Here is a 12696-nt window from a genome sequence, read left to right as displayed (position 1 = left end):
GGCACTCCCGTGGATGGGGTGGGTCCAGTATCAGCAGCTGCAGGCTTTGTGGGTGCATGCACATGGAGGCGGGGCTGGGGTCTGGACTAATTCCTTTAGCTCCCATGGCACGTTTGGGTGTCAGACTTTAGAAGACATGCTGACAGTTTTGTGAGCACAGTTTCTTTGGGACATCTGGGCTGATTGCCAGTGTGCCCACGGCTGAGAAAGGTCCAAGGGCAGGGTCAAAAACAGTGTATTCTGTTAGTACACACACGGGTGACAGGTGACAACATAGAGCACACTTCCTGGTGGACAGCTCCTGCAGAGGAATACTCAGTGGCTCCTTTAACAGCGGGAGCCCTCCCATTCTGCCTACCTCACACCGCAGCTTAGAACCAGATCTGAGGGCTTCTATACCAACAACTGGGGAGCAGACCCTGCCCCTGACAGGGCTGTGACAACCAAAGAAAAAAGAGGAGGCCCCAACCAATATCCAGCGCAGGCTCTTGTCACCACAACACCAATTACACCCCCTACCAAGGGGATAATGGCCAGCACACACTGAGGAAAGATGTGGTAGACATCCATACTAAAAAAAGACCTTGCACCAAAAATATTAGACTCACACAGGCTACACAGGGACACTCCCACATAAAAAGAGCCCTTCAAGACCACAGTAGATAACTGTTTCTCCTAATTCATAGGGTCAGAGAAATATAAGTAAAATGAAGAAGTAGAGGAACCACTCCCAATTAAAAGAACAAGATAATTCCCTTGAAAGGACAAACAAAGAAACAGATCTTTCCAGTCTCCTAGACCCTGAGTTCAAAAAGGAGATAAAAATATTGAAGGAATTAAGAAAGGCTATTGATAGAAATGCAGATCACTGTAACAAGGAACTAGAAACTCTAAAGAGGAGCCAATCAAAATTAGACAACTCAATTGTCAAGATGAAAACCAAGCTAAAGGCAATAAATAGCAAAGTAAATAACGCAGCAGAATGCCTAAGTGAGCTGGAAGATAGAATAATGTAAATCACCTAATCAGAACAGCAGACAGAGAGACAAATTAAAAAAAATTGAAAGCAATATACAAGACCTATGGGATAATATAAAGCAAGCCAATCTACCCATAATAGGGATCCCAGAAGCTGAAGAAAAAGGGGATCAAAAATGTATTTGAAGAATTTATGGCTGGAAACAGATGTCTAGGTACAGCAGCACAGAGGGTCCCAAACAAGATGAACTCAAACAAACCTACATCAAGATACATTAAAATTAAAATGGTAAAAGTAAAAGATAAAGAGAGGGTTCTAAAGGCAGCAAGAGAAAAACAAAGAGTTAGTTACAAGGGAACTCCCATAAGGCTATCAGCTGATTTCTCCACAGAAACTTTGCAGGCCAGAAAGGAGGGGCAAGATATATTCAAAGTCCTGAAAGGAAAAAACCTGCAACTTAGGACATTCTACCCACCAAGATTATCATTTAGAATAGAAGGAAAAATAAAGAATTTCTCAGACTAGCAAAAACTAAAAGAATATAACAATACTAAACCTATCCTAAAAGAAATATTGAAAGATCTTCCTAAATAGAAAAGAAGCAAGAACCTATAGGAAAGAGAAAATCACAATAGGATAAGCAAGTATATAAAAGGATTGAAGATCACTTAAGTAAACCAGTATAGATTAAAAGAAATTTTTTTTAATTTTGTGAAAGCAATTATAACTACAATGAAGAGCAAAAGGATAAACATGAAGATGTAAAAGAGGATATCAAAATCATAAAAAGTGGGGGAGGGTCATAAGAAAATGTAGTTTTTTTTAGAATGTATTTGAGTTTATGTGACTACAAGTCTAAAGCAAGTAGATATAGTAATGGGTTAATATACTTGAAAACCAAGGTAACCACAAATAAAAAACATACAATAGATTCACAAAAACAAAAAGAAGAGGACAGAAGCATAATACAAAATAAAATCATTAAATCACAAAAGGAAAAACAAAAAGTTAAAGAAGGAGCAAAGAAGAAATACAAAATCAACTGGAAAACAAGTTTAAAATAGCAATAAATACACATCTATCAATAATTACATTAAATGTCAATGGACTAAATGCTCTGATCAAAAGGAATAGAGAGGAAGATTGGATAACAAAACAAGAGCCTACAATATGCTGCCTACAAGAGATCTACTTTAGGGCAAAGGACACACATAGATTGAAAGTGAGGGGATGGAAAAAGATATTTCATGCAAATGGAAATGATGAGAAAGTGGGGGTAGCAATATCATATCAAACAAAAAAACTTCAAAACAAAGACCATAAAGATAAAGAAGGACACTATATAATAATAAAAGGATTAATAAAGAAGAGCATGTTACGCTTATTAACACATATGCACCCCATGTAGGAACACCTAAATACACAAACCAAATACTAAGAGTCTTGATGGGAATACAATGGAAGTAGGAGAATTTAACACCCCACTGGCATCAACAGAGATCTTCCAGACAGAAAATCAATAAGGCAACAGAGATCCTAAACATATCCTAAATAAAATAGATCCTAAATGTATCCTAAATACAATAGAACAGTTAGATTAATTGATATTTTCAGGACATTACATCCCCAAAACCCCAGAATACACATTCTTCTCAAGGGCACATGGAACATTCTCTAGGATAGACAACATACTAGGGCACAAAGCAAGCCTCTAGAAATTTAAGAGGATGGAAATTATTTCAAGCATCTTTTCTGATCACAACAACATGAAACTAGAAATGAACCATAGAATGAGAAATAAGAAAAAATGATTACATGGAGATTAAGCAACATGTTATTAAAAAACCAATGGGTCAACATTGAAATCAAACAGAAAATTTTAAAATACCTTGAGACAAATGACAATGAAAACACATCCATACAAAATCTAAGGGATGCAGTAAAAGTAATACTAAGAGGGAAGTTCATAGTGATACAGGTCTTCCTCAAAAAACGAGAAAAATATCAAATAAACAACCTAACCTACCACCTAAAAGAAGTAGGAAAAAAACCCAAACAAAACCTAAAGTCGGCACAAGGAAGGAAATAATAAAGATCAGAGAGGAAATAAGTAAAGTAAAGATTAAAAATACAATAGAAAAAAAAAATCAATAAAACCAAGAGCTGGTTTTTTGAAAGGATAAACAAAATCAACAAACCTCTGGCCAGACTAAATAAGAAGAAAAGAGAGAGGACCCAAGTAAACAAGATAAGAAATGAAAGAGGAGAAATAACAACTGATACTGCAGAACTACAAATAACCATAAGATAATACAATGAACAATTATATGCCAAAACATTGGACAGCCTAGAAGAAATGGACAAGTTTCTGGAAACATCAGCCCACCAAAACTGAATCAAGAAGAAAGAGACAATTTGAACAGACTTACCACTAGAAGTAAAACAGAACCTGTAATTTTAAAATTCTGTGCAAACAAAAGTCCAGGACTGGATGGCTTTACTGGGGAATTCTACCAAACATACAAAGAAGAATTTATACCCATCCTTCTCAAACTCTTCCAAAAGATTGAAGAGGAGGGAACATTCCCACTGTCATTCTATGAAGCCTCCACTCTGATACCAAAACCAAACAAAGACACTACCAAAAAAGAAAATTACAGGCAAATATCTTTGATGAACATAGATGTAAAATCCTCAATAAAATATTAGCAAACCAAATCCGACAACGCATAGAAAAGATCATACACCATGATCAAGTTGGATTCATCCCAGGGTCACAAGGATGATTTGACATATACAAATCAATCAGTGTGATACATCAATAAAAGAAAAGACAAAAACCATATGATCATCTCAATAAATGCAGAAAAAACATTTGATAAAATTCAACATTGATTAATGATAAAAACTCTCACCAAAGTAGATATAGAGGGAACATATCTCAGCATAATAAAAACTATTTATGACAAATCCACAGCCAACATAATACTCAATGGTGAAAAGCTGAAAGCTTTCCCACTAAAATCTGGAACAAGACAAGGATGCCCACTCTCACCTCTTCTATTCAACGTGGTATTAGAAATTCTAGCCACAGAAATCAGACAAGAAAAAGAAAGAAAATGTATCCAAATTGGAAGGGAAGAGGTAAAATTGTCATTACAGGCAGATGACATGATACCATATATAGAAAATCCTAAAGACGCTACACAAAAACTATTAGAACTGCTAAATGAATTCAGCAAAGTAGCAGGGTGCAAGATTAATATACAGAAGTCTGTTCCATTTCTTTACACTAACAATGAAATATCAGAAACAGAAAGTAAAAAAAATCAATTCCTTTTAAAATTGCATCAAAAAAATAAAATACTTAGGAATAAACCTGACCAGGTTGGTGAAAGACTTATATGCTAAGACCTAATAAACTGTAATAAAGGAAATTGAAGATGATTCAAAGAAATGGAAAGATATACCATGCTCTTGGATTGGAAGAATTAATATAGTTTTTATGGCCATACTACCCAAAGTAATCTACAGATTTAAGGCAATCCTTATCAAATTATCCAAGACATTTTTCAGAGAATCCTAAAGTTTATATGGAACCATAAGAGACCCAGAATTGCCAAAGCAATCCTGAGGAAAAAGAACAAAGTTGGAGGCATAACCTTCCCAGACTTCAGATAATACTACAAAGCTACAGTAATCAAAATAGCATTGTATTGGCACAAAAACAGTTGTATGGATCAATGAAACAGAATAGAGAGCACAGAAATAAACCCTCACACATTAATTAATTGGTCAATTAGTCTTTGACAAAGGAGGCAAGAATATACAATAGAGAAAACACAGTCTCTTCAGCAATTGGTGTTGGGAAAGCTGGACAGCCGCATGGAACTCAATGAAGTTAGAACACTCTCTCACACCATATACAAAAATAAACTCAAAATGGCTTAAAGACTTAAATATAAGACATGATACTGTAAAACTCTTAAAAGAGAACATAGGCAAGACATTCTCTGACATAAGTCATAGCAATGTTTTCTTGGGTCAGTCTCCCAGAGCAAAAGAAATAAAAGCAAAAGCGAACAAATGGGACCTAATCACACTTATAAGTTTTTGCACAACAAAGGAAATCATAAACAAAATGAAAAGACAACCTACGGACTGGGAGAAAATATTTGCATACGATGTGACAGACAAGGGCTTAATTTCCAAAGTATACAAACAGCTCATACAGCTCAATATCAAAAAAACAAACAACCCAATCAAAAACTGGGTAGAAGACCTAAATAGACAATTCTTCAAAGAAGACGTACAGATGGCCAACAGGCACATGAAAAGATGCTCGACAATGCTAATTATTAGAGAAATGCAAATCAAAACTACAATGAGGTATCACTTCACACTGGTCAGAATGGCCATCATCAAAACATCTACAAATAATAAATGCTAGAGGATGTGGAGAAGAAAAGAGAACCCTCCTACACTGTTGATGGGAATGTAAATTGATACAGCCACTATGGAGAACAGTTTGGAGGTTCCTTAAAAACTAAAAATAGAGTTACCATATCATCCAGCAATGCAGCAATACACACACACACACACACACACACACACACACACACACACACACAATGGAATATTACTCAGCCATAAAAATGAAATAATATTTGCAGCAACATGGATGGACCTAGAGATTATCATGTTAAGTGAAGTAAATCAGACAGAGAATGACAAATATCGTGATAGCACTTACACGTGGAATCTAAAAATATGATACAAGTGAACTTATTTACAAAACAGAAACAGACTCACAGGCATAGAAAATAAACTTATGGTTACCAAATGGGAAGTGGTGGAGGGATCAATTAGCAGTTTCAGATTAGGAGATACACAATACTATATATAAAATAGATAAACAAGATCTTACTGTATAGCACTGGGAACCATATTCAATATCTTGTAATAAACTATAATGGAAAAGAATCTGAAAATGAACATATATATATATATATCTGAATCAGTTTGCTATACACCAGAAAACTAACACAACAATGTAAATCAACTATACTTGTATTCTAAAAAATCACTGTAAAACTATTGACTTTAGCTATAAAAATACCCTGCTATATAGCTTTTTGGGCTCCTCTGACTCTGGATTTTGTAGGTATGGGCTCTGATCAAAATGACCTATGTCTCTTATCCCACCTAGCAACATTATTCTATTCTATTTATTTAATTATATTCTGGAATAAAATATTTCCTTTGATCTGTCAGAATGTTAAGTATTTTCATTTGCTTTCACTTAAAATTCTCAAACAACACAAATTATTACATTAGATCAGGGCCATCCTTGAGGTGTGCGAGCACTAGCAAATATTTTTTGTGTGGTTTTGTCTATGTAAACAACTTGGCAAAAAAATGTCAGAAAATGGATAGGTGAGAACAAGTGCCTGGGCTGCACAGGAACCAAGCTCAAGGCTCAGGGGTGAATTTTTTTTTTTTTTAACAGTCTCTTTAAAAATTAATTATTTAACTTATTTATTTATTTATTTGGCTGTGCCAGGTCTTAGTTGCAGCATGCAGGACCTTTAGTTGTAGCATGTAAGATCTTTAGTTGCAGCATTTGAACTCTTAGTTGTGGCATGTGCGATCTAGTTCCCTCACCAGGGATCGAACCCAGGCCTCCTGCATTGGGAGTGCAGAATCTTAGACACTGGATCACCAGGGAAGTCCCTCAGGGGTGAATTCTTAATAGTCAAGCCCTGAACTTACACTTTACCCTGTCAAACTTGCATAAGAGTCACTCAAAAGCAAGGTATAAGCATCAGCTGGTGACCATCTCACACAATTCCACAAAATTGGCTGGTATTCCACAATACCAGCCAATAGAAACTATCTATTCTCATGTCATCCTCCTGGAACCAGAGCCCAACCCTGGGCCAGTGTGGGATGACTCATATACACAAATCCTGGAGTTCCTTGGGGCATCTGGTCAACCCCAAGGGGAGAGCAGTTGAGGGTTGGAGAGCACCTTGGAATTTGGTCTGCATCTGTGGCACCTTGTTACAATGGCACTGCCAGCTCCAGCTGGTCCCAGCCAACAGAGGGGAGTCAGAAATTAAGGAGGACACTTCAAAGTACAGGGCTTCTTGAGGTGTGGGTCCTATAATGCAGGGCAGGGGTCCCACTTGCCTGGGTTTAAGGATTATACTCTGAGTCTTTACTTCCCACTTAAAAATTCTATTTCTGATTTTTAAAATAATTACCTGTATATCAAGGAATATTTACAAATTACAAAATATTTCCAGGAATCCTACCACTAAATATTAATCATTCATATTCATTTGACTATTAAGTGGCTACTCTATGCCAGGCACTGTGCTGGGAGCTGTGAATAGAACTGCATACAAGATAGACACAGTCCCTATCTCCATGAAGCTTATACTCTAGCATGTTGGTCGTATTTTTAATTACTAATTAAATTTTTTTCAATTAGATAATTCATTTACATGGTTCAGATTCAAGAGGTACAAAAGAGTAGACAACAAAATATTCCTTTTTAGGGCAATGAAAATACTTTGTATGACATTATACTGAATATATTCTTTATACATTTGTTCAAACCCATAGAATGTACAACACTTGTATCTATGTGAGAAAATGGATTTTAGCTGAAATTATTGTTGTAATCATTTCACAATATATATAAATCAAACCATCTTGCTGTATGCCTTAAACTTATATAGTGATGTATGTCAGTTATTTCTCAATAAAACTGGGAAAAAAAAGAATGTACAATACCAAGAGTGAACCCCAAGGTAAACTATGGACTTTTGGTAATTAAAATGTGCCAATGCAATTCATCCATGGTTTTAAAAAAAAAAAAAAGTACCTGTTGGATGAGTGAGTATATGGGAAATCTTTATACTTTCAATTTTGTTGTAAATCTAAAACTTCTTTAAAAAAATAGTCTTAAAAAAATTTCCTGTCTTCACTCATTTTTTCTCCCTGAAGTCCATCAAAATTATATGTATATAATAAAGTACAACCCAAAGTATGCATATTCCTTCTCACCACTTTTATTTAAAGCAAAGAGTAGCATAGAAAATACAAACCACTTAATACATATGTATCTAGGTTTTTTCATGTAAAATACACCTTCAAGATTATTCTATATGAATTCCTAAGGAGTTTTCCCTTTCTATCTTATAGTTGCATAATACTGAGCCAAATATTGTAATTATTTAACAAGTTATCCCTGATGGATGTTTTAATTTATTTTCCACACTATGCTGCATTAGTAAACTTACACATATTGCAAATCTGTGAGCATACCACAAAATACCCTTACAAATGGAATTGTTGCATCAAAAGGTATGTGAATTTATAATTTTGATAGGTATTGCCAAATTGTTTTCCATGGAGTTTGTACCAAATAACATTCCAGCCAGCAATGGATGAGAGTCTTGATGGCTGGTGACACTGATGTATTCCCTTTCAGGCTTAGTTTTCTTAACCACCTTCAGATCATATGGCACACACAGTTTGATTTTTTTCCTTTGTAAAACTATTTTATTCTCCAAGTAGAAAGAAGTGATCTGTTCTTTCCAAAAAAGTGATCTACTATTTCCATCATACTCTTTTCCATGTTTCATGCATAGTTGACACCACCCAAGGTTATAAAAAGCTGAGCCATATTATAGTTTCCTTTTATATTTTATTTTCCTGTTTCTAGAACTTAGTAAGTCCAAATATTTAGTAAGCAGGATTTAGCCAGGTAACCAATCATATTTACACTGGAAACAATGAGGCCATGTTCAGAGCCAGGCCACTTATCTTTGCATTAGATGGAGGGAAATAGCAGAAGTCAGCAGCAGGGCAACAGCAAAACATTGAGGGATAGTGCTTCTGCTTGTGCTGGACAGATCATTTCCCATGATTACGGTGATCTAGGATGTGAAGTGTGAGAAAAGAGAGATGTTTAAAATGCAGTGATAAGCACTTTTTACTTAGCTTTGTTCAAATCTGCTCACACACACACATTCTAAGAAAACAAAGCTGCTTTCATTTTATTTTTTAAATACAAAATATTCAAGATTACCACTCATCCATAAATACTTTCCTAAATTTTAAAAATTGTGTACTGTTTGTAATTTACTTTTCCTCATCTAATGTATCAAAATAATTTTATCATGCCATTAAATAGTCTTCTCCAGCATTTTTAATAACTGCAATGTATCCATCATAGGGTGAACACATATTTATTTAACCAATCCTCTAACGTTTTAATGTTTGGAGTAAGGTTTTGTTTTTTATTTTAGAAGCTGTGATATCAGCATATTACCTGGGACAAATGGGTCATTTTCCTACTCATATTCCCCATAACAATATCTTATGAAAATAATTTTAGGTTTCTTATTATTTGCAAGGGACAGCTTTATATGCATTACGGGAAGCAGAGCTAAACCATTCATAAAAGAATTGTATTCTGTTTAGAAATCCAGATTATTTACAAATTTAACAAGGTAATTAACAGACAAGGCAGTGTGGGCTCTGTCCCAATGAATGATACAGTCAATAAGAGAAAGGATTAAGAAGGAGAGATTACTGGATTACTAGGTTTCAGTGTGTCAGGAAAGGCTATATGTAGACAGTGATACTCAACCTGTACTGTGACTCATCTGGGCCTCACCCCCAGAGATTCTGATTACACTGGCCTGGGTGGGGTTCACACATATGCATTTTAATAGCCATCATGAGGACCACTGGTGTAGAAGATGTACCTGTAAGAATCTTGAAGGACAGGTAGATTCACATAGAAAAAAATAGGGTGCTGGATATTATAAATGGGCAGAGAAGGTTGTGAAGATCTATATAAACAATGGACAGAGATGAGAAATATTCATGCAGAAATATAGACTCTTGGAATTTAGAACTGGGAGGAACACAAAGACAGTCAAATCATTCTGCTCACATACCTTTCTAGTTCCCTTTAGATGACCCAATAGTTCACAGGAACTTTTACCTACAGAATCTTATCTGACTTTCATCCTTACTCTGTGGGGTAGGAAGAGATGATTAACCCTGTGTTACAGTTGAGGAAACCCCAACAATTCTTGGCCAAAGACTAATATTGGACTCTGCACAGACTTAGTAGAAGTGAGAAAAAGAGTAGAAAGATAATTAGGGGAATTTCCATTTTCCATGATGGCAGGCTATGTTATTTGGGCCATATTTCTACTGAAGCCAACTTAAAATGATACAGTATGAAAAAAACTTAAAAGTTATTGAAGAGATAACTTTTTCAAAATTATTGAAGAGATAACTTCTTAAAAGTTATTGAAAAGAAAGCTCAAAATTAAGAAGTCAAGAAACAAGAAGGAGGTGGCAGGCCACAGTTCACTCTTGCCTGGGGTATTTGCAGATCTGGCTGGAAACAGTGGAGAAATTGAGCTGAGACTCAAAAGGGAAGACTGAACCAGAGTATACCTGCTTTCCTTATTTTTTTTTTTGCTTCCCTTTTCTTATTTCCCTTCAAGTGGGAGGAGTTTGGGGTGGAGTGGGGAAAGAGAACTTGAGTTTGGAAAATGAATGCTGACCTTATGAACACTTGCAGCTCAAGTTAACACTATCAGGCACTAAAATATATTTACTTTTAAATGGTTACAGATTCTTGGTATACAGGTGCTTGGCATTTGCAAATGCGAAGCCTCTCTGGAGGAAAGAATTCTTATCCTCAGCCTCTGGAAAATTTCACAAATAAACTTTCAAGGGAAAAATGTAGCACAAAATCAAAGATAAATTAGCACAACAAGGAAATAAAGTGCAATGAACTAATAGAAAAACCAGCATAAACTAGCCCCCAAAGACCTCAAATGCTAGAAAGAGATTTTTAATGATAATTATGTATAAAAATTTTGACAAGCTTAAAAATATCTTCAGGGAACAGGAAACTGTAACAAGTGGAATAATAGATTTGTAAAAGAACCAAATAAAGCTTCTACACATGAAAAAATAAAATAACCCAAATTAACATTTCAGTAAAGTGGGTTTTAGAGTAGATTGAACACAGAAGAGAAAATGATAGACCTGGAAGATAGGTCAGAAGATTTTATATAGAATGAGAGAGAGAGAAATATAGAAACTAAGGAAGAGAGGATAAGAGACTTCAGGGCAGAGTAAGAAGGTTCCAGAAGGAGTGAGAGCATTGGCAGAGGCTATATTTGAAAGGATTATGTTTGAGAGTTCTCCAGAAAGGTGAACCGTATCAATCTACAGATTCAAGAAGCTTAATGAACTCCAAGGAAGATAAACAAAAAGAAAACCATAACTAAACACATCACAGTAAAACTGCAGATAATCAAAGAGAAAGAGAATATTTTAAAAACATACACCCAGAGAGAGAGAGAGAGATTACCTTCAAAGTAGCCAAAGTCAGATTGATAGTTAACTTCATTAGCAAAAAATAGAAACCAAAAGAATATGGAAGGACTTCATTAATTCATTGAAAGAAAATAATTATAAACCTAAAATTCTATGCTGAATAGAAACATGTATAAAGAATGAAGATAAAATAAACACATTTTCAGATCAAGAAAAAAAGAGAGTTCATCACCAGCAAATATCAATAAATTAAATGATAAAAAGAAGTGATACACATATGGATATGAATGAATTCTGCATCAGGCAGCAAAATTTGTCCTCTAGTTACCCCTCCTTCTCTGTTTTTCTCTTCCTGCTTTTCAACATCTTATAAAACAATGTCTTGTGAAAACATCTGTGCTTGTAATATCTAGAGGGGTTCCTGTTTTCTGCTCTGCTTCATGATCTTCTGCTGTTCTTTCTCGGTTCTTCTCCATGTGCCACTTCCTGCACCAGCTTGGCTTCCTCAGGTTCCAGGCCCTTCAGCTACATCTTCAGTCTCTCCCTCTCATTCTCACTCTTCCACTCCCTGATCTCCAAACAGTGTTTGCAGTTCTGACTCTCATATTCTGTGACACAGAGGAGTGTCCGGCCACTCTAAAAGGTCACTGGTGTCCTCCTCACACAGTGGACGAGCCAGGTATTTTTGGACTGAGAGGATATAAAAAAATGTCCCTGGTGATCTTTGGTTTTCCCTAAAACAAACCTTATTCAGGATAAAGCTATTGGGACATTCTGCAGGTATTATCCCCAATTTGGGGGCATGGTCTGTGAGAGATACCACCCAGTAGCTAGTTGGCACCTTGCCTCCCTCTCAGGCCTGAGCTGTGGCGAACGATGGAACTACTATGTTTGGGGTGGTGCCAGAGTCCAGTGACTCCATGAACTCGTCCATTTTTGGAGTCTGACTAATGTACTGCCTTCCAATGAAGCACACAGAGCTCCCTGATGTCAGCAGCACTCTCATCTCCATTCCAAACCTTCTCCATCCCCCCAGCTTCTCATCTCTTTATGCCCTCTTAGAAGCTTCTTCTAGAACATCATACCTCTAGGATACAAGTCTAACTTTGTCACTCTCTTCCTTAAAATCTTTCATTTACCTAGATGGGATTAGTACCTTTAGTAACTTCAGGACATTAACCTTTATATAAAGGATATTAAAAACTTCCAATAACTTTCTTTCTTAGGCAGAGTGAGCTTTCTAACATGGAACCTGAACCATGGCACTCCAGACCTTAGAAGCATATACCATCCCTTCCAGTCTTCTCAGGATAAAATTCACTCTTCTTAACTGT

Source organism: Pseudorca crassidens, chromosome 2, assembly GCF_039906515.1.
Source record: "Pseudorca crassidens isolate mPseCra1 chromosome 2, mPseCra1.hap1, whole genome shotgun sequence".
Taxonomy (NCBI): Eukaryota; Metazoa; Chordata; class Mammalia; order Artiodactyla; family Delphinidae; genus Pseudorca; species Pseudorca crassidens.
The sequence above is the reverse complement of the archived record's forward strand: the minus strand, read 5'-3'. Positions refer to the sequence as shown.